At 41.0% G+C, this 23,979-nt stretch overlaps 1 protein-coding gene across 3 annotated transcripts in view; it reads right to left on the bottom strand.

The window, feature by feature from the left end:
• The window catches only part of MAST4 (microtubule associated serine/threonine kinase family member 4), a 505,205-nt gene that overhangs the window by 205,194 nt on the left and 276,032 nt on the right, over positions 1 to 23,979 (bottom strand). The gene's annotated exons all lie outside the window — the stretch shown is intronic.

Here is a 23,979-nt window from a genome sequence, read left to right as displayed (position 1 = left end):
GAAATTTTAATATCACTCTTTGCCCTTTCTCTATGATAGAAGTGTCAACCAAATTCATGATCAACAATGACAGATCAAAACACACACGTGATTGACACCAGTGAGAGCTTTATACATATAGATAAACCTGCTTAATTAGACCTACTTTCTGATTTTGCTAAGCTTTTTCCGGCCCAGTGAAGCACCCCAACTTCTCTTTCAGATAATTGTTAGCAATACAACAATAAATATCAACATGAAGCAGATTATTATTTTAGATCAAGCAGGGATAACAAAGGGTAAAATATTTAACTGCAGCAGTGTTTGACTATATTCTGTACAGTGAGAAAACCTGAAGTCATTTTCAAGGCCCACCATTTCTTTTTTTTTCTTTTTTTTTTTCAGTCTGGTCAATTTTCTAAGCTTTCTAAATCTCTGTTTTCTGGATAATGAAAAGAAAATATATAGGATTCCACTGAGTCTCCTATATACCTACTCTAGGACTTCTGTGAGGATCAAATGAAATGAGACACGGAAAAACACTTCACAGACATTTGGCTAAAGTGTAAAATGTTTTCACCTGGTTATAAACCAAGTCATGTTTCTGGGCTGAAGAAACTCCAAGGAGGCTAGTTGTTAGGAAGAGGAAGCTGGTTGTTGCTATGTGACATCATTACCCAGTGCCCACAGTCAACGTTTCTGGGCTGGGCTAGGCTGTTGGCCACATTTTGTGCCATGGTGTCTCAGCAGCACAAATCACATCTTCTGTGATTTGGTAGACTGTTGCTCCAAGGTGGTGGAGGGGCCTGTGTCCAACTTGGGAGAAGCCGAGTGTTGTTTTGTGGGCACCAGGTCCCCCTCCCCCAACTGTGTGCACAAATTTTCGTGCACCAGGCCTCTAGTAATTAAATAAATGCTAATGTGTCGTTACCAATGTCAGTCCCAAGCTGCCTCCTCATATCACAGGCTATTGCCTCTAAGGGTGCAAGTCAACATTAAAATGTGAAATGCACCCACAGTCTCAAACCCAAATTACAATTTCCCTTGTTTTCCTGTGGGCCAACTAGGCTTTGGTAACAATGTGTAAGCTTTACGGGTTGGTCTGTCTCTTGCAATAGAACATGCTTTTCGGGATGGATAAGGACTACAGCAGAGAGGAGACTGTCCTATGGAAGTTTTGCTATAATAATTCTTCTAGAAAGAAAAGTCTGCAGGGTGTAGTGCCACGAGTGGGAGGCTAGCTCTCAGTATTTAGATGCCCAAGCAGAAAGCTTAACACACTGAAATCCCTCAGCAATCAGATGATAGTGTAAACCTGTTCCCCTATGATTTCCATAAAAGCACAGGCTGGAAATTGGACGTGCTTTAGGAGCAGAGGCAGGAGAGGGAAATGTTCCCACATTTTAGTTCACGCAGAAATGGATACTCTGTTCCTTAATTTCAACGTTCCTTTGACAGGTCAGGATCAGGCAGAAACTCACATCAGCTCCGAACCCTACAGGGACCATAAAAGTCATTCAGAAAAAAATAGATCCATTTTCCAGGGCCCTACTTCTTCCAGGGCAGAAACAACAATAAAGAATTCAGAGGTGAGAAGAATTAGTACGTCATAAAAAAAACAGGGAGGAAAAATAAAATCCTCTCACGTTGACTGTCCCTAAGAGAATTTACTCACAGACTTAAATTTATGCAGCAAGTTACCAGGAGCTTCATAAATACCGGACCCATAATCAAGCCGTAATCATTCATGTTATTTACATGTCATTAGGGGGCACTAAGGGAAAGATCTGGGAATGAGTTCCCCGCAACCAATGACAGAAGAGGTGGACACCCTCAAGGAGGAGGGCATAAAGGAGGCGCCATTGGTCCCAAAGGCACAGAATTATTTAAAACAATTTGTTTTAGAAGCTACTCTGTATTTTTTTTATGCGTTTCTCACTGTTGATTGTGTTCTAGGTCATTTGGACTCCACACGCGAGGTAAAATGGGAATCTGACTGAAGAATTTAGACGGAACGTTTAGCATGATGCGGGGGACACACACACCTCCATGAGCCAGAGGCTGTCGCAGTTATTTCCCTTCCACCTAGAACGGGTACCTCATGGTACCACCTGTCACCACCATGGCTAATCCCTAATAGCCGCTCAGGCACCTGCCCAGCTATTGGAAGCACTACAGCAAAGGGCAGAGCAGTGACGCGCTGAATAAAACATCGCGCTGCGTCCTTCCTTTGAAGGCTGTCAGCCATGCATTTTGAATAGCCTGAAATGAAGATCAAAAGGGAATAGAACTCATTCATTCATTTATTTTACCCGAGGCAGTAAATGAAAAGAAAGTAAAATTTAGTTTTGTGTTTTTTTTTAAAAAAAGTTTAAATTTAGGCCAAAGTCCATACTTGGTGCTTTAGATCCACACGGTTCAATAATTGCATCGAAGCCACCAAGCATGACACTGAGGCACAAAAGAAAAGCCAAAGCAACAAAAAGGGTTAGAGAGAAGTAACTGCAGACATTCCTTCGCTCATGTTCCCTTCCCCCCCCCCCCCCCCCGCGCCCCCCCCCCCCCCCCCGCCCCCCCGCCCCCCCCCCGCGCCCCCCCCCCCCGCCCCCCCGCCCCCCCCCGCGCCCCCCCCCCCCCCCCCCCCCCCCCCGTTCTCCATCTGACTTTCCCCAGACTCAGGTCCTCCTGGGTTCCGGTCACGAGCCTCCTCAATCACCTCAGCCTGAGAGTGCTTCCTTTTTGCTGCGGGGATGCCCTGCCAGTCGTTCACGCCCCCTTTTCTCCACACGTATTAAAGACAGGAAGGAAATGGGACTCAAGGTGGGAAGGACAGAAGAAGAGAGGCTGCAGCTACGTTATTTTGAAACTATTCTACCTAACATGTAGATATTAGTTGGATGTAAGCCCTGTAGGTCACCTTTTGATACAGATTTAAAACAACATGGCTGAAGAAAAGTAACTGAAGAATAAAAATGGTGGTCAGCCCGGCCAGTGTGGCGCTGTGGTTGAGTGACGACCCCATAAACTAAAAGGTCACTGATTCAATTCCTGGTCAGGATGCATGCCCCGGTTGTGAGCTTGATCCCCAGTAGGGGCTATGCAGGAGGCAGCAGAACAATGATTCTCTACCATCATTGATGTTTCTTTCTCTCGCTCCTCTACCCCTCCCTTCCTCTAAAAAAAATAAATAAATAAATAAATAAATAAAATAAAATAAAAATCAATTAAAATCCTTGTCAAAATGTTTCAAACACAACCTCCTATGGAAGTTGAATGACCATTTCAACACCTGATATAGTTAGACAACTGATTCTATGTAAAAGAGAATTCAGCTCTAATATGATTCTGTAATAGAGAATAACGTAATTACCTAAATGACAAAATAAATAGGGTCCCCATGTCACAAGGCTGGGAGATCCTCCTGTTGCTGAGGGCAGCACCTGCTCCTGTGCTCCTTGGGTGGCGTGGGCCTTGTGGACTGCCACCTCTCCACGGGGCCAGGAGCTGTGCTTGCCTCCCTAGGGTTCGGGGATCAAGACTCAAGTTCTGGATTCTCCAAAGACAACTTTTCTTAGAGTGTGGGTTAAGTTGGATTCTATAGATGGGAACTCGCCATTTATAGCATGGCAACCCTGGAGAAATGGGTTTATAGGGTTTTTTTGTGTGAGTTTTTTGTTTTTTTAAAATATATTTTATTAAGTTTTTACAGAGAGGAAGAGATAGAAAGATAGAAACATCGAAGAGATAGAAAGCTATAAACATCGAAGCATGGATCAGTTGCCTCTTGCACACCCCCTACTGGGGATGTGCCCACATCTTTCAGTCAGCAGGCCGATGCTCTATCCACTGAGCCAAACCGGTTTCAGCAGGTTCATAGGTTTTAAACAATCAAAAGATTGTGAACTATTAAAATCAAAAGCTCATTTAAAACCTGAGACTGTTTATATGAAAAAGCAACTAAAAATGGGAGATTTTGGCTCCCAGGTTTTTCGTTTGGCTCTTGAAGTCAGTGAGACCTTGTGCCACTGATTTAGTCTCCCTGAGTCTAAGTTTTACTCATTTGTATAATGGAGGTCATAACACGGTGCCTAGCAACCAGGAGGTTGTCAACAGATGCGCATGTATTTGCCTTCCCACAGAAAATTAGGAAAATTCCAGGATATGGGAGGCAGAATTCTAAGGCCCCCAATAAGTCACTCTCTTGTACACAATTTCAGGTTTCCATTAACCCCAAGGTTTGTTGTAAAGTTAATCTTACATAGATGCCCCTTCCCTGCCCACAGTGGGCAGACCTGTGAAATGATGGAAGACCACTCCCATGATTTGGTTATTAAGCAGCTGAGTCAATAAAAATGAGATTACCCTCAGGTAGGCCTGACCTAAAGAGGTAAGTCCTTTAAAAGAAGGTGAAATGTCAGAATGGCTTCTCCTGCCTGCCCCTGAGAAGATGGAAGACACTCTGGCTCTGCAATGGTGACAAGCTGAATTCTGACATCCTTGTGAGCTGGGAAAAAGAATCCAGCTGAATACTGTTCAGCCTTCAGCACTGCAATATAATAAATGACTGTTGTTTCAAGCCATTAAGTTTACAGTAATTTATTATACAGCAATAGAAAAAAATATAGAAACATAGACTTCTCGGGGATAGAGGCATCAGAAGTAACACAGTATGCACATATGGGAAGGAGAAAGGAAAAGAGGAGAGAGATCTGAGATGCACTGTGCATTCTGATAGATGCTTTACAAATGGTACCTCTTGTAAAGAAACAATTTTATTTAGGAAGTTCTAGTGCCTTTTATTATTCTAACGCACAGTTTCAATTTAAAACCAAATTATACCAACTTAATAAAAGTTTTAACTTCACTATCATGATGGAATCTTTTAATTAGTAAAAGAGTATAATCTAAAAGTGGCATTTAAAGATTTTTACTTTTAATACATTCAGTGACCTTTGAAACACCTGTACTGGTATTCAATGAAAGTTCCTGCTTTTCATATAGGCTATTCAGAACCAATTTTCTCTATTGGTGGGAAACAAGCATATTTTGGTAACCAAATCTGCAATATAACCTGTGTGGCGGTGAGGCAAAAGCAATTAGCTACACCAAAGACATTGAGAATAAAATATAAATTTTGACCTTTTTTTTTAAACAGAAAATCTGAAAATATCCCCACCGTGCTTTAGAAATAGGAATTCTACACATCAACTCTAACAAAGCCATAAAGCAAAAAGTAGGGAGAGGGTCACCTATATTTTGAAAAGTCTTGACATCTATGTAAGATTAACTTTACAACAAACCTTGGGGTTAATGGAAACCTGAAATTGACATAGAGAAGACCAGTAAATGTAAAGCATACTTTTGCTACTTCAGAATTATTTTGAAATTTCTATCATTTTATCATGTTCTAAGTTTGATTATTAAAAAAGGAAAGCATATGCATCAAGCATAGCCTCAAAACATTTCAGAATGCTACCATAGGGGAAAGACAGCAAAGTTTATCCATAAGCATATATTTTTCAGTACTCTAACTGATAGCCCCCTGTTCCAGGAGATATTGTAGAATGGAAATATTCAAATAAATACTAGAAAGTTTTCAATACAGCCTAGGCTGGATCCCCTATACAGAGTGTGCAGGAGGCAGCCAATCAGTAATTCTCTCTCATCATTGATGTTTCTATATTTCCTTCTCCCTTCCTCTCTGAAATCAATAAAAATATTTTTTTAAGGTTTAAATACTATTCATAAAAAATTGTTGCCTAAAGACAAAACTTGAGAAAGTAGTTTCACCTTGCAATTTGTTAAACAAATGAGCCTGTTGGAATTTGCTACTATCTTAATTTTTTATAAATCTTTCAAATGTTGTGCTACAGATTCCACAAGATAATGACAACAAGAGCTATAGAGGCACCTGAAATTTCCCTGCAGTCACCGCTTACGTTTTAAAAGCGGTAACAACTTTAGAAAACAGGGAAGACTCTCAATGTTCCTTAATCTCAGGGTGTGGCCTCTGCACATTCATGTTTGGTTGCTATTTGCTCACCACCCTGCACTTTCGCCACAATGTGAACAGGCATGTTTTACTAGAATGCTAAGCACAGCTTTCATTCATCCATGCCTGCCCTCGACATGCATTTTTGAGTTTAATTCTAGGAAGGAGATACTATCATCAACCTTATTTCATTGCTAATGAAATGAAGACTTACAAAGCTTACTTAACTTGTCTTAGGGTTAAGTGGGGTGGTAAGTGGTAGAACTAGGATGGTCAGTCTCCAAAGCCAAAATAAGTAACTAATCCTTAGGTGAACTACCTTCCATGACAAAATTAGCCTTAACAAAACAGGCATGCTATCTATCAGGGCTACTCTACCCAATGGGGAGAAATCAGTGAAAATATTTTGCGCACATGTATGCCGATAATCGGACAATTTTAGATCTTTAAGGAAACACCACACTTGCTCTCTCTCACTCTCACACCAGATACACTCTCATATTAGAATCAACAGAGTATTTGACCTCAAACTGCATAAAAGCCACTGGCTACTTAATTATACCTAAATAAATGTTTACCTTGCAAATCAGACAATGGATTTATTAATTCATTTCTGGGCATCAAGCACCCTGACATAATTAAACCAAGTCCAAGAACAAACTTAACTGAGGACACAAAGCTATCTCCAAGAGCTTTTGTTAAACAAGCTAAATACAAGCTATATTCACATACGAACATATATATGACAGCCTGGAATACAAGAAGTAATGGCTATATCCTTGTGAATGTAATTTAGAATCATGTTGTGTAGTGCTTATTAGGTAATAGGGTTCAATGCAATATGTCAGTTAAAAATCAGGTAAAAATATTGGAAAAAAGAATACATACTATTATTTGTACACAATATAATTTTACTAGAGGCCCAGTGCACAAATCTGTGCACGGGTGGGGTCCCTTGGCCTGGCTGGCCATGTGGGTCGATTGGGGCTACGGGAGGTTGGCTGTGGGAGCACATTGACCACCAGGGGGCAGCTCCTGCATTGAGTGTCTACTCCCTAGTGGTCATTTGCACGCCATAACTACTAGTCACTATGGCTTTTATGTATATAGATATTTAGAAAGCCAAACAGAATCAATTGAAAAATTATTGGAGTTAACAAAGAGTTAAGTAGCCTGAACAGTTCACATATCCTATATAGTAAAAACCTAATATGCTAAATGCCCAGTCTTCCAATTGTCCATTCAACCAATCAAAGCATAATATACTAAGGCTGCTCAACTGCTCACTATGATGTGCACTGACCACCAGGGGGCAGTTGACTGCTCAATCAGTCACTATGACATGCACTAATCACCAGGGGGCAGACACTCTGACTGGTAGATTAGATTGCTGCTGGGGTCCAGCTGACCAGGACTGAGCAAGACAGGCCGGACACACCCTGGAGTCCTCCCACTGTCCCTCCCTGACCAACCAATCTACCATGGGGACTGGGCAAGATGCCCTAATTGGCCCTGATTGCCAGCCAGGCAGAGGAACCCCACCCATGCAAGAATTCGAGCACCAGGCCTCTAGTAAATATATAAAGTCCAAGAAAATGTAAAAGACTATGTCATCAACTTACATTATGAAGTCATTTTATTTATTGAACAAACCTACACAGTGCATAATACATACCAGGAATTGTTCAAGAACTTTCACAAGTACTATTTCATTTAATCCTTATAATAATTCAAGATTTAGGTGCCATTATGATTATGTCTACTGTATAATGAAACAATTGACGAAGGTCATGTAGCTATTAAAATGGTGACGCCAGGATTTAAATTCAGGTTATGACAAGTAAGTTCCCATCAATGCAATTCACCACAACGGCATAACCCCCAAGTTAACACTTTCTTTTAAAATGGGAATAGAGGAATGACAAGAGATAAAGGGGGTGTCAAAGGAGTGATGAAGACCTAGGCAAGTGACTTACCATCTCTGGGCCTTGGTTTTCACATCAGTTAAAGGATATAATACAGAGATAATACGACCTCACCTACAATTAAGGACCCAGAGGAAAATGTCTATGAGGGAAGCACCTGGCAGCAGCGGCAGCAAATGTAGCTACAGCTGCAATAGGACTGAGCATCACACTGAGTAGTGTGACCTGGCAAAGCTCACCATGGGGTCCCTCAGGATAGAGAGGGAAGAAAGAACAGAGCTGGACAAATAGCTCAGAGAATTTAAAGGAGATTTATAGAAGGATAACCAGGTTGGGAAAGGGCAAAAGGGCAGATTCCCTGGATAGCAAGGAAGCTGCAAGGTCACAATATAACTGGCCTTGGGAGATAAGCAATTCCTCTTCTAAAGGAGCTCATAATAAGATGAGTACATCAACCGCTGCTGCGCTAAAATCATCGCACTGCACAATATAAAAATCTCATTGAGAAATGCGGAAGCCGCTTCCCAGACCTTTACTGGCCCATGCTGTCTGTAAAATGAATAAAAAGCAAATACTTTGAATATTTTTCTTATAGTACCAGTAGTACTAGTAGGAGTCAGCAGACATTTAATGCCAAGCACTGTGCAGAGCTGCACTATGTCACTGAATCCTCAGACTGGTGCTACTTCCATCATGGCCATGTTAAGGAAGGCAAAGTCACAGAGCTACAACGTGGGAGAAATGAACTAGAAGACAGACTTACTCCCAGAAATAAGCATATGATCTTAACTATAGTAGTTACTGCATCCCAATACAGATGTTTTGGGAAAATGTCCTTAAGAAATATGGAATCACCAAGTAAAGAGCAGCATTTCGCCGCTCATGGCAGAGGTCCACCACCTTTGAACCCACTAACACTCAGGTTCGCCAACGTTCTTCCCCATCTGCCCTTGGGACACCCTTTTGCTGCCAGGTTAGTGTACCTACAGCAGGTGAGACAGCTAAAAGCAAGGCTGGGTTTTGAATAAGAGACAATCAAGGCCAACTTAAAAAAAAAATACAAAGCTTAGGTACAAACAACTATTTCAGTAAAGAGTGTGGAGACAAGGATTAATTAAACGTAGGCTCGCCTATTTTAAGTATAAATATTAAATCAGTCTACTTATAAATCAAGTCATATCCATTAATGCACTAAAAGCAATTACAGCAATTCTGACCCATCATGCACTCTATGTCAGTGCTCCTCAAGCTGGAGTCTAAAAATGATGCTTAGGGAAATATGAATATTTAATACATTTTTAAAAAAACTTGTTGGCATTTCATTGATAGTCTTAAAGAATATGAACTGTGTAATGACTACCCTTAATTTCAGATTGCCCCATTATTTCAGTGCCATATTTCCACTGTGTTAATGATCAAGTTAGACAAGTATTACTGTTTCAATTTCCCTGAGTGAATGGAGAAGATCATAGGCCTAAACACTAAAAACTCAAAGTGAGGGCCACATGCTATCATGGGGCATTAGGGAACCACTGCCCAAGGTTCTTATCAGAAAAGTCAGAGAAGAACAGAGTTTCCCATTGCATAAAGTAAACATCATCTCCAAAAACAAACAAATGTAGCAGGCAACAGCACATTCCTATATCTAAGGATATTTCATTTCAGCAAAGCATCATCATTCATATGTAATATTAGATTGATATTGCTATTTTAAACATTACTCTTTACAGTTTTGTTGTATTGTTTTAGTTGTAGTGGTAAAACTATTCAATGGAAGCATATAAATGATTTCCGAAGCTTAACATCTAGGTAGACAAAAAAGGCCTATCTGAAGAAAACAAAATAGTCCTTAACTTTGGGCAGTCATGCAGGCTTTTGAGAATTAGATGAAAGCTATACAACAGACACACACACACACACAAACACACACACACACACACACACACAAACACCACTGATATTCATTTTCAGGTGGTTCATAGATACCAGAGAGCTGGCCAAAGATCCCGGGATGAGAACACCTAAATAATTAAAAAATAAGAATAGTTCATAGAAGGTGACTTATTCTATTTAATTAGTAAGTGGGAATGAGACAATGACATACAACCAGTTAAGAAATAAATAGGGACTAAAAAACTTTGAAAATACCTTGCTGGGTCCATAAAAGGGTTAGGAACAACTATTTATAGGCTTGGTGGGGAAATTGTGCCCAAATACAAGTATACACAATTCCAAACCTTATGATTTCACTTGTAAAGAGTCAAATTACAAAGGTAGATCATCACCACCAAAATATTTTTATTTATCAAAAAATTTTCTACATAAGAGGAGCATATAAGTGCAATGTAGACGTAGGGATTTATCAGAAATATGAGTACTTAATTAACTCCAATGAGAGATATGGACAGAATCTATGGATGGTTAAATGTGGAAATAAAATGATAATAAACTTCATTTATGCAAAAGTTTAGTCATATTAGCCTTTGGAAGGCCACAAAGACTCTGGCTTCAGAGTCCATGAGTTTCAAATATAATTCCTTGGTAGGTGAGAATTAAAGCCTATAACTATCAGATTTGAAATAATTATGAAGAGTCCTTTACATTAATTGATTGCAAAATAATCACTACATAAAATTGTAAAAGCCCCCACACAATATTTTGTTGAAGTTTATTTATTCAAAATGTAGACTTTGAATAAATAAAAGGATTTAATTGCTAAATGTCATGGTTTGTCATAGAGAAAATATGAAATTTCACTCTGCCAAAGATTAATAGAAAAATCATAATAAAAACTGCAAATTATTTACATAACTTAAGCAGATATCAAAGATTGCAGACATGCTCTAAGAAACAGAACTAATTGCCAACCCATGACCCATGCATAGCTAATCGCCAACCCCAATATCGCCTGTTCCGTTTAGACGGCCGCTCTCAGACGAAGGTTTCATCATTTCTGGTCTTAAGTAAGAACCAGCCATGCAGGGAATTAAATTCATACTGCAAGCATAATGTTAACACAAATTTATTTCATCTCCTCTTTCCTCTACTTTTTCCTTTTCATTTTCATAACAAAACCAGCCATGTTATTTCTTGAAAGGCACAAGCTGTGGGTGGCCTGGAGTTCTCAGTCACCCCACTCCTGAAATCACACCGTTCACGTCTAACAAAAAGAATGAATCCGAAGTCTTCCATGGAAATGACATTTCACATTACTAGTGGAATAAGCAGAGTAGAGGTTAAAACAAGACATTCTCTTCTCAGGCTGGGCCCTCTCTCCAAGCCCAAGAATTCCCAATGAAAAGGCCGATCTCTTACAAAACTGAGGAGGTTTTGGCATCTCTCCCAGGAAAGGTAACAGAGCTTTTCCTGGTGAAGACTTCTTATCTACTCAGTTCTGGAAGCCTCTCAAATAATCCAAAGTAAAGTTTGAAAAACAGACTTTCCTATGAAAAGCCCTTACTGATTAAGGTTTTTAAAAATATATATTTTATTGATTTTTTACAGAGAGGGATAGAGAGTTAGAAACATCCATGAGAGAGAATCATCGATCAGCTGCCTCTTGCACACCCTGTACTGGGGATGTGCCCACAACCAGTGTACATGCCCTTGACCAGAATCGAACCTGGGACCTTTCAGTCCGCAGACTGACGCTCTATCCACTGAGCCAAACCAGTTTCAGCTGATTAAGATTTTATACACAGCAATTCCGGAGGCGTAGTGCATGGGCAGTACGTTATTTCTTACCAGCTTCGTTGCTGTTTAAAGGTAGCTTCCGTCACCATCTCTGAAAGAATAAAGCTGGATACTGACCTCTTTTGACAGTGTCCCCTCAATTTCTGGAAGATGACATGGCTTCAGGGCTCCGTCCAGCCACGTGGAAGACTGGTGAGGCCATCCAACAGGAAGGCCAGGCGTCTGCACTCCCACAGATGCCGGAATCTCAGTGGGCATCTACCCGAGACCTACATTTGAGAAACTAGATGCCATCGCTTTTCACAGTATCTTAATATACATACGCCTTCTGGCCAGCAGCACTGTCTTCAACGCAATCTGACTGTTTTTGGTGATGGAGGCCAGCGAGACTATGGACAAACAAAACAATTTCCAAACTTTCTAGATGGCTGCTGCAGATGAACAACTAGAAATCAATCACTGAAATCCAATGTCCTCTCCTGCCCAATCTTATCTACAAGTGATAACGAATGATAACTTCATCAGGGATGTGTTAAAAAAAACTGTTTGGAATAGAGGGAGCTGGGCTTGTTTTGACCCACATCATCACTCCCCAGTCCCCTCCAAAAAAAAAAAAAAAAAAAAAAAAAAAAAAAAAAAAGGAACGGAAAGAAGACATTTATCCAAACCAGTGCAGAAATTCCTCTCCCACCACAAACAATTGGGATCCTGATAAGCACTGAGGAAGGTGAACATACAGTTGATAAAACGGGTAGCTTGCGGGGAAATAGTGTAATAGGAACTGAGATTAGAAGGCCTAGTGAATATTTGAAACCCCTTACACATAAAATAAAGACAAACTCAGTAAGAAAATATATTGTATATACTTTCAATGGACAGTATTAATTGTCTCCTAAATTCCTCAAGCAACAGATACTTTGTAGGACCTCACATCATTGTGACTTTAACTGAGACACGTAGAAAATGACTTCACCTCGTTACAGATAAAATTCGTTCTAAAGAATATGTTGCCTTTATATATGGACCTCCTTGAAAATGTTTGTCTGGGGACTAGCCGTGAATCCAGAGAGGCAGAGAAACATGAATAATTCAGGATGGATCAAGAAAGCGTTGGGATAACCTTTATTCAGCCAACACAGCTGTGTGGAGGGGCCCCACCAGGGCACCAAGCACACAACCTGAGCTCTGCGGCAACAATGTCATAATCGTCCTCCAGTGCAGTCCCAGCGGCTCACGCCCACTGTTTCCTCCCAATTCACTGCAGCACATCAGAGAATCAGGGTCTACAAACGGTGAGTCCCACCGTGAAGGCAAGTCTCTACTTTTCTGCTTCACACATTCCTGAAAACATGTCAGAGGCAAATATATGTAATCAGGGAACTTTTTATTCCTTGAGAGATTAAAAAATTCAAATTCCTTAATTATCCCTCATACACCCACACTTCCAATCTGTCCACACCCTTTAATTTTATTATTTTCATTCAGAGTCAACTACACTCAACACTGGCCCTCCTACAATGAATGTCCAATGGAAGCAAGTCATCCTTTTTTCAAAGTCAAAATATTTCCCTCTGGTGTCAGCTATTAAGTTTAGGAGGGCTACACTCCTAGTCACTGATGTTAGCACCTTCTTCTCTGTTTTCTAGTCAACTCTCTGAAACAATGGTAAAAAGCAACGAGGCACTCCCAACAGCGTTGCACTGCGAAGACGGTGATGCTACTGACACTGAACGTTAGTTGGCAGAAAATGGAAATGACGAGCGCCTTGTGTGCTACTAGCAAGCAGAGTGTTGAACAAATAAGGAATCAGCTAAAGGGAACACAGCGCTGGAGTCTTCTCTTCCACCTCAGATGAACAATGTCCAGGAAAAGGATGCCACGGCACCCAGCAGACTCCTCCTCACATCGCAGAGAGAAGTCCTCTTTTCTCCATTCTCCTCGGACCGGCTTTCCCTTTCTGATGCACGGTATTCTCTAAAGCGCAGCGGTTTGGGTTCCTGTGGGAAGGGTCTCTGGATCAAATTAGGATTAGATGTAACAGAAGCTGCATATAACTGGTAAGCCAAATGTGTGGCTTAACCAAAAGAACTTTATTGCTTCTCTGTGTAAAACAGGTCCAGAAGCAGGAATCCAGGCCTGCAGTGCTGGCTACCAATCGCCACACTCAAACCACTTCTACCTTTCGGTTCTATCATTCTTAGTAGGTAGCCTACCTTAATGTCCACCTCCTAGGCCAATATGGCTGCTGGAGATCTCGCCAACACAAATGCATTCCACATCAGAAGGAGGCAGGGAAGAATAGAAAAGGGGTCCTCACCCTTAAGCAACTTCTGTTTATGTCTCATTGGCCAAATCAACTATCATGACTATATCCAGCTGTGAGGGAAGGAGGCTGGTAGTTACAGGTTTTTAACCAGAGTTTGATCAGTAGAGCAGCAGGGATCATGGATGCCAGGTATACAGCTAGATGTCCCTGCTAGTGCCTCAGCCAGTTTTAATTCTGGACATAAACCTATTTCAGAAGGATCCTTAAGGCACCTGAAGGTCCAACCTTGTTCACCAAAATGACATCACTGTCCAATGAGGTGACAGCCTCCTGCTCAGTGTCCCTCTGCACCTCCCCCTGACGCAGGAGGGAGAAAGCCATGCACTCCAGTCCTACCCAACCCCCCTTCCCCAGCTCCTCTCAGGACACACTGGGGTGTGCTGTGAAGGTGCAGCCTTAAGGGTAAGACACCAGACCACATTCTTGAAGAAACAATGTTATAAGAAGGGGGTGGGGAGAGGCTTCCAGGTTTATCCACAAAGCCCTATTTCACAGGGAATGTAGTAGAAATAGTATTCATCCGCCATCATCGAAAGTGGAATTGATTGGATTTCAATAGATTAGTCTTTGCTCTAATGAGATGTGCGGAAGAGTCTGGGTAGAAGGGTAAAGAGTCAGTAGCAAGGACCAACTCATATTGCTTCCTGGCTATGGTCTCTGGCAAATGCACCTTCAATTATTATCTCCCTGACAAGTAACTTGTCTAATGGCTGTGTTTTCCGCAGTCCTTTCACTGTCAGCAGGGCTGTGGCGCCCACTCAGTGGAATTTGGTGAGAAAAGGAGGAGAAATTCCACAGATCACAAGTGAGAGGTACACAACGCCTGCAGGGAGGTGGAATCTGCCTTCCAGATGTGAGGAGTGTGAGAATGGAGGGGCAGGGTTATGGATTTAACTGTGTCTACCCCCACCAGATGTTGAAGTCCTAACCCCCAGTCCCTGTGAATGTGACCTTAGTTAGAAAGAGGGTCTTTGTAAATGACAAAGTTAGGATGAGGTCATAAGGGTGGGCCCTAGTCCAGTCAGACTGTGTCCTTACAAAAGGGGGAGATTAGGACACAGATGCACACAAGGAAAATGCCATGTGGTTCAGTGAAGACAGAGATCGAGGTGAGGCCTATCCAACCCCAGAAACACCAAAGAGTGCCAGCAAACTACCAGAAGCTGGGAGAAAGACCTGGAACGGATTCTCCCTTGCAGTCCTCTTGGGTACCCAACCCTGCCGACACCATGATCTTGGACTTCAGCCTCGGAACCTGTGAGACAATAAACTCCTGTTGTTTGAGCCCGTTTGTGGCACTTTGTTACAGCAGCCCTGGCAAACTAACACAGGGGGCGGCTGGGACATCTTCACCCACCTCCCAGGGCCCAGCACAACCTCCCTTTCTCTCCAGCGTCCACACCTGTGTGTGCCTCCAGTGACTCTCAGTGCCCATCACTTTCAGCCCCGTCATTTACATGCAGGTTCCCGAGTGGCTCCAGGAACGTTCACTGAGGGGGTGGGAAGCCACAGGACCTTCCACCCTGAAAAGGATCCTCTATCACTATGACCAAGACCACGAGAAGCCAGGCGCTACTAACTTGGGTACCTATGTTTCAAAGTCTGTGCAAGTGATAGAACTGCACAGACATGGAGCTGCCGAAAGCTTCTGTAGAAGCAGAACCGAGTGAAAGAGGAATAAGTGTAAATGAGTACGGATTGGGAGGCATTGTAATCACACCGCTGATGTCTCAACAAGTCCCAGTACCTAAGTGTATTCTATTTGTCAGTGTCTCTTCGGCATGTGTTTGTGCTTCTGTGACACAGTACAGAGGCTGAGAAAGCTGGTACAGAAAGCTGAACCTTTTAATGCCAACAGTAAGCTGGAGGAAATCTCACTTCATGCACACTCACTCTCCATTTTCTACTTTCACTTTTTGATTTAAAAAAAAAACAAATCTAGGGAGGGAATAACACAATGAGCATTTGCCTAAAGATCAACTGCTCCACTTCATACATCAAAGCTCTGTTGAGGCCCCCAGCATCTGCTCCCTGACCTTAGTTCCCCTCTCCTCCAGAGGTGTCCTACAATATGAATGCGGTGTTTACTAGTAGTATTCTCGTGCATGCCTGTACACTTCTACTATAAAAACAACCACTTAAAATAACAGTGCTCCTCAGTGCTGGTCCCCCCGGTTACTTTTTAAAAACCCCTGATCTCTTTTTTTTATTGCCCTCATCTAGCAAAAGAATAGTTGTAAATGTATCCATACCGTGAGATTAAGTCATACCAAGGGAGTAACTGCAAAGAGCTTAATTTTATTCCTATCAACTAAGATCTATTTTATTCATCTGTGTTAGTTGCCTCCTTTCTCCCAGCAATGCTGCAATGTAAGGAATCCAAGCCAGGTCAACAAGAAGCACACCCTGAATGGCTAGCTATTTCTGGCGCTCAAGTCAGGCTGGTGAATGGAAGCCACCATCCCTCATACTTAAAATGCTTTTTGGCAAAATCCCCAGATAGATGAATTAGAACTTAGGCTAACATTCCATTTAAATTGCATTCCTTGATACAAAGGACTGGAAAACATTAAAACATTAATCAATAATGAATCCTTCACTCTTATCTGGTTTCATAAAAGACATAAATGCAAAAAAAAAAACCCAAAAAACAAAATGAAATTACACTAAACTCAAAGATGTTACTGGAAAAACCAATGTCCACTATCCTATTTGGAGCACAGCCCATCCTTAACAAAGTTTCAACAACTTCACCTAGGAATTCAGTAACTGTTCAATCAACTAATGGGCCAGCCCCCAAGAGTGTTAAGCAGCAAGGAAGATAGGTGGTTTTAAAACACACAAAGCAATATTCTATGAGTATTTACGGAACTGTTGCCTGCCAGGGGTGATGCCAGGCATGGAGGATGGGGCTGGAACCACGCTCCCGGCCCCAGGCGCCTCCACTCCAGCAGGGCAGTGCGCACACAGTTCCACTAACCACACACCCTGAGGCACTGGGAAAACCCTCCCCGATCGATAAATCACTCTTCAGATCACCCAGATCACAGCGTGGCCACGAATGGCTGCAGTGCTAGTTTCTGGGGAAATCTCAGAAAGCCCCACGTGTTACAGCAAAACAAAGAAAATCCGTTCTGTTCCCTAAGTGAATATAGCATCTCTTTGTTGACTGCTGGAACCTGTTAAAATGTGTTGTTCAGAGTGATTTCCGGCATAAAAAGGGCAAACTTCCCTGATCCTAAACAAATATCACCAACAGCTGTGGGGAAAATGAGGCCTTTTGGAATTTTAAAAAATGAATTACTGAAAGTAGGGAACTGCCTCGGCGCCCTAAAAACAACTATACATGGTCATGGCCATTCGAAACAGTCCAGCACTTCGCTCTCGGGGCTGGTTCTGCTTAAAGATACAGCCAGTCCTGTGGGTGAGAAGAGCACAGCACTCATACACGCCTGTCAGCTCCAGAAAGCATTTCCCAGCCGGAAAGAGAGCGCACACTGAGAATCAATAATCATCAAGTCACAGGATTTAGAACACAGCCTGCAAAAACATAATAAAAGGCTTGTAAGATGAGATCATGGATACAGACTCTTATCCTTCATACGTCTATGAATTTCTACAATGGAAATCGTCGGGAAAAATGATTAATGCTTTATGTTACAAGAACTTTTAACGGTAAAATAAAATGCTACCCCATTTCTTTAATGTTAAGAGGCTGTAAAGCTGAAAATGCCGAAAGGAAAATGTTATTTGGTACATCGGGAGATAGAAGTGAAATCCCAATTCCCTACTTTTTAACCTTTTCTTTAAGTGATCATTTGCAATGTTTTGTTTGTTTGTTTGTTTGTTTTGTTTTTTTCCTGTCTGTGGTTTCTGGTGATCACCTGTGTGGTTGACAGAAATATATTCAAATTATTATTTTCTACAAAGACCAATTATTTCCTAACTTATTAAGATTCTATGAATGCTACATTGTTAGTAAAAAAAAATTTTAAAGACCGTAATAATAGGGATACACATATCAGTTTATTTTCCAAAAACAATTCTTGGAAACGCCTCCAGGTTTGAATTACTTCCCTCTTTGAGAGGACCCATAGAAGTTCAGAGAGGTCAAAATGCACAAGCTCTTCTGAAATTAGCTATTTCAATGGGACGCAGATCCTGGTCCATGGCCACCGCTGCTCTGACAGCACAGCACCACCAAATCTCACGAGTCCATCAGAGGAGATGGCAATAGGGAGAGAACAGGGGTGTGGGGGCTCGGTTTTTAAACCTCTATCACACCAACACACGGAAGGATTTGAGTGTTTCCCGATGATGGAAAAACAATTGAACTCAGGGCCAGCTACCTCTTTTATGACAGGTTTTTAAAGCTCATCTGAAGATGAGATTTTTCTTCGTTCTGCTCCAAACCCCATTTCCCAATAATTGGATGGTAGTTTATGGAGCCAGACAACAATTTGTTACAACTCCAAATCCCTCTAACTACAAGGCCAAGTTTCATCTGTCCCCCTCACCCCCCTCACCACCAACAACTTGAAATATGGGCCTGCCTTCTTAGGCTAAGGTCAGTGCACAGGGTTACAAACAGGCAGAGGGACTTGTACTCAGGCAATAACAACAACAAAAAAGCAAGAGCTACGGAGTCCTCAATAGAGTCATTTACAGGCTACGGAGTGGAGGGCTGGGAGTTGCCCTGAGGTGTGAGGCAAGGGGACCTCTGAGGTTTCAGGACACGCAGATCTGGGACCACAGCAGAAAGAGGCCAACAGTGAGAGGGTAACGTGGCATATGTGAGCCACAACCTCAGACAGAGAGTACCTACAAGGCCAAATCCCTTCTCCCAGGAGCCAGCTTCCTTTCTGCTTGGGGCTATTCTGCCAATGGATGCCAGAGAGCTTTTCGGCCTCCATTCTGAAGGTTCCCACTGCCAACACCTGCCTCAGTGGTCACTGGCTGATCCCTAAAGACCAGAGAATGAGATTCCCCCAATATTAACGTACCCCAAGAGAACAATCCTTACTGCCAGGCTCATGTTGGGTAGGAAAGCCTTCGACTATCGGGCATTTCTTTTAATCAGTTACAATGATTCAGGCTCCTTTTACAAAGACATCCAACTGGCAGACATCAATGCAGGAACTGGGAGGACCCCCCCCCCCCCACCTCCCTTTCTGTGGCCCTGCGATGCGCAGCCATCCATTTCAAAGCCTGTGCGGCTCCCAGGGTTCAGCTGTAGACAGAGCTCACTCACATTCCTCATTGTTCAGACATCCAAGGAGCCTGGCCGTGGAGGAGATAAAAGGCTTCTTCTGAAAGCACCACGGAAGAGAAAATATTTGTTCCGTCGCCGTGCCCCTACACATGTGCTCTTATGCTCCATGGCTGGGGGTCTAAGAAGATGAAAACGGAGGGGCCTTCACAGAGCTGGAGGAGACCTGGCCAGATGAATCAGGGGCTGGGATATGTGCTGTCCTAAATTGGAGAACGCTGAGGTGCCCTCCAGCCTACGGCTATTCTACTCATTCTTACAAAATATCCCGCACGCCTGGATGGCATTCAAAAGAAATGCTTTGACTTCCCCCCTCCCACTACTGAATATAACTGCAATTATATTTAAAATATCTGTACTTTCCATCTCTTTGACAGGCCCTCTTCACTTGTGAAGTTTCTATTCAATACATTTCAATAGTCCGATCTCTTTCTAAAAAAACAGTAAGCTAACCCCCAACAAGGCCAATACTAGAAGAGACCAATGTATTTCTTTTAACATTTCTTTGCAAATAGTTATTTCAGTCATTAGAATGAATGTTAGAAGAAATGACAATAGAAAACTCAAGGAGATTCACATTTAAATATTTAGATGTATAAAACTATTGTAGGGATTCATACCTAGGGGCCAAATGTAATTGTCATTTTAAAAAGTCATGCCCCCCACCCACCCACTTCCCTTCCTTTAGCCCCCTCCTCTCTGCCCCTCCCCAACCTCCCCAGTTCTTCTCTACCCTATTGTCCATGTCCAGGGCTATGCATATAAGTATATAAGTTCTTTGGTAAAGGTCATCCTCTGACATAACCACCTGGAGGTGAAATGCAGCTGCAGCACATGTCCCAGCTTACAGTAGGTTTCCCTAAAGAGGCAGCCATCTTCTTTGAGGCACTGTGAATAAGAGTCAATGACTACTGACCGGTGGCTTCATCTGAACATATGGACAGTCTCTATACCTTTCTTAATGGCCAGAGGCCGCAGCAACAGAACAACCAAGTGCTGAGGTCACACTGACAGGTGGTTTATAATCGCTAGGATGAGCCCAGGGAGAGAGAGTCCTCACTCCCAAAGAACTATATCTTCTCTGGTGATAGCACTCTCCCACAGCAGGCCTGTGTGAAATGGAAGCAATCTGGGAGCCCCACACTTGCAAGGGACTCCTGTTGCCTCAATGCTGTGGTCTACCGCCTATGTGTAGGAGGCTTAACATATTATATTCCAGTGGTGGATCAAGACAAAATAAAGATGGGAAACTGGTGAGATTTTATGTGGAGGTGATTTTAAGAAAGCACCAAACACACAAAGGTAACACTTCAGGAGGGTTAACATTTTCACAAGAACAAGAGGATAGTATGAAGTTAGAAAGTCAAGGAAAGTTCCCATTTTCCCAGGGCCATTTGTAGACAACTTTCACAAGTCTTCAGCTGATAATTAATGTGTAGAAAACATGCACTTTGGCTCAGTTTTGTTTATTTGGTGTGTTGTTGCTTTATAGTTGTAAGATTTTTCTTTTTTCATCTTTGAAAAGTATCATCACATAAAGTTGTTTTACTTCCATTTGATGTAGATTAAGGACACCCGTGAATGAAGATGGGTTCCAGTTTACCTTATTAGGTCCAGAAAAGATAGCCCTGGCTGTCAGAACATAATACCTGACATGTTTTTGGAGGTACATCACTGTTTCATGGTCAGCTCAGTTACATCATCACTTGTCCAGTATCTTTATGTGAGGCACAGGAGCTCTTCAGGACAGCTCATGCATTTAAATCAACACGTGGTTATTTTTACTCAACGTTGCTGCACTGGGCATCACCTTCCTCACTCCTCAAGTCCTGTGAGCATTGTTTCAATTATTCTAGTGCTTGTATCTCCCTAAACTATCACTTCACATCCTCTAATGATGGTGACTTTTTTAATACATTGAAACACTACAGCAACACTGCAGAGATTTTCTGGCTCCAGGAATAAAAACTACGCTGTTCATTGCCTGTGGATGTCTGTAGTCACTCCAACCCCAGTCGTGGATGGTTGCTTATGTTTCCTTGTTTTATGAAAGCAGAGAGGTTCTCTATCCTAATTTAAACAACTCTATCCTTCCAGAGTCTTTAGAACTGGGCAGCCCTGGAGCAAATTAAAGGTTTAAATATTTGACAGTATTGTAAAAGAAACATTCCTTTATTGTTAATTTTATGATGCCCTTATTATTTTTACTGTGATTTTTAAGTTCCAGTGATAGCCTACAGATATTTAACACACATGCATAATTACATTTAAAATATACTCTAGTTTATCTTTTTATATGTGTGTATCACATCTGTCAATTTTGATGATGATTAAAACCTGAGTGCAGCAAACACCATTTGAATTGACCAAAATACAGCTTATTTCCACACATGATATGCCTTTTAATTAGCACAACTTATGCCATTTGTCACCTTTGATATAACATGATGGACTGTTGGCTTCTGGAAGGCTCGACTTGTTCAAGGCCTTATCATTACCATTTCCTCTGTCACTTAGATGTCCACTGTTGGCCAGCAGAAGTGCCTTCAATTTGGCTCATCTGTCCTTTATAGCTCAATCTCCACACACCATGGAAAGCATGCTTGTTCTTTAGCAAAAACAAAATACCCAACCAAACAAACAAAAACACCTATTCCAAACCGATCATTTTCCCTTAAGTTCCAGAAAGAGTCTTGATGCACTTTAGTGGAAAGTAATATTAGAAATCAAAATTGGGGTGCAGGGAGGGAGTGCCTAGTATGATGTTTCATATGAGTATGGACTAGAAGCTGGAAGGTAACTGTTCATTACCTTCTTTAGAACAGAGCAGAAAAATTATATTTCATTTTCATTCAATAAATGTTATAAGTGCAGCATAGGCCAGGTGGCTCAGTGGTTGAAGCATCATCCTGTGCACCAGAAGGGGTGTGGTTCATTCACAGTCAAGGCAGATACCTAGGTTTTGGGTTTGATCCCAGGTGAGAGCCCATACAGGAGGCAGCCAATCGATGATATTTCTCTTTCACATTGATGTTTGTCTCCCTCTCTCTCTCTCTCTCTCACCTCACCTACCAGCTCTCTCTCTCCCTTTCTCTCTCCCTCTCTCTCTAAAATCAATGAGCATATCCTTGGGTGAGGGTTATAAACTAAATAAATAGCCTGACCAGCGTGGCTCAGTGGTTGAGTGAGCCACATGAGACCTATGAACCAGGAGGTAACAGTTCGATTCCCGGTCAGGGCACATGTCTGGGTTGCAGGCTAGATCCTCAGTGTGGGGCATGCAGGAGGCAGCCAATCAATGATTCTCTCTCATCATTGATGTTTCTATCTCTCTAAACCTCTCCCTTCCTCTCTGAAATCAATAAAAATATACCTAAAAATATATAAGTAAATAAATAGATAATTTTTTAAAGATTATAAGTTCATATAAAAGGTTTAAATGTAACTCTAAATTTACTAAGTCCTCTTTTTTCTTATGTGAATAATATTCATTAATATACTCCTCTTTTCTAAATTATCATCTTTAATATTTACATTCATGCAAAAATTGCCAATAGCAATCCATTCATTTAAATTATAATATTGAAAGTACTAGGAATCTCATTTTTTAAAACATAATTATAATTTTTCTAAGTATACCATTCAATAATAATCACAATACATTAATTATTTCATCATTATACTTTTGGCTATTGAACAAATCAAAGGTTTTGTGTCTTTTCTCTATAAACAAGTGAACATGGGTAGAACCTACAAGGGATATCTCTTTGCTTTCATAAGCAAAATAAAACCTCCTATGTAATTGCATATGTGTTCATTTGTAAGACAATATTACTGTTATTTTTTTATCACAGATAGTTTTAGTGTTTATCTCCAATATTTCAAATGCCATTAGAAAAACAGAAAGGTATTTATTACCTTAATATTACAACAACTAAAGTTTCTAAAAGCAATTAAGAATATCAATGAACCCAAATAAATTGCTATTCACATTTACAAGAATTTAAATTAAGTATTGTCTTTAAGATTCCCCAAACTAAAAAATAATAGTAATTTTTGTTATATTCGTCATATTCATTGTTATAATATCTTTTATATTGAAAACACTTAAGAAAAAAGTCCCAAATTTTTAAATTTAACTTAGCCAGAAAAATAAATGGTTTAAAAAATAACCATGAAAGTATTTTTAAAAGACCAGTTAAGGAGAACTTACCAGACATTACAATTCAATAAAAAGCCATTGAATTCAAAACAGAATGGTTTTGGCACAGAAACAGACATACAGAGATCAGACAAGATAGTCCAGAAATGATCCAAATATATACGTGACCAGGATAACATTTCAGTCCCATGAAAAATTAAATTTCTTGTTATAACTAGGATTTAAGTAACTGGAAAAAAAATAAAGACTCCTACCTCATATCATTATAAACTTTAAGACTTCATGTTTAAAAATTTGGAAAGAAAATTTAAGAGAATATTTGTATGACCTTATGATGGACGACACCACCTTGCACAAAACAGATAAATAAGAAACAATTAAAAAAAAAAGACAAACATATTTGACTGGATAATAATAAACAATTTTCATTTGGCAAAAGGCATATACACAGAGACAAAAACTGTAAAGACATATTTGTAAAAATACAGAGTATCAACATTTCTAAAACACAATAAATAGCTTTCCAGAACTGTGAAACAAAAACACTACAGAATAAATAAATGGGCAGTGGAAATGAACATGAAGTGAAACAAAGAGAAATTCAAATGGACAATAAACATATGAAAATATACT

This window comes from Pipistrellus kuhlii, unplaced genomic scaffold (assembly GCF_014108245.1).
Source record: "Pipistrellus kuhlii isolate mPipKuh1 unplaced genomic scaffold, mPipKuh1.p scaffold_m20_p_4, whole genome shotgun sequence".
In the NCBI taxonomy this organism is placed as follows: Eukaryota; Metazoa; Chordata; class Mammalia; order Chiroptera; family Vespertilionidae; genus Pipistrellus; species Pipistrellus kuhlii.
The sequence above is the reverse complement of the archived record's forward strand: the minus strand, read 5'-3'. Positions and strand labels throughout refer to the sequence as shown.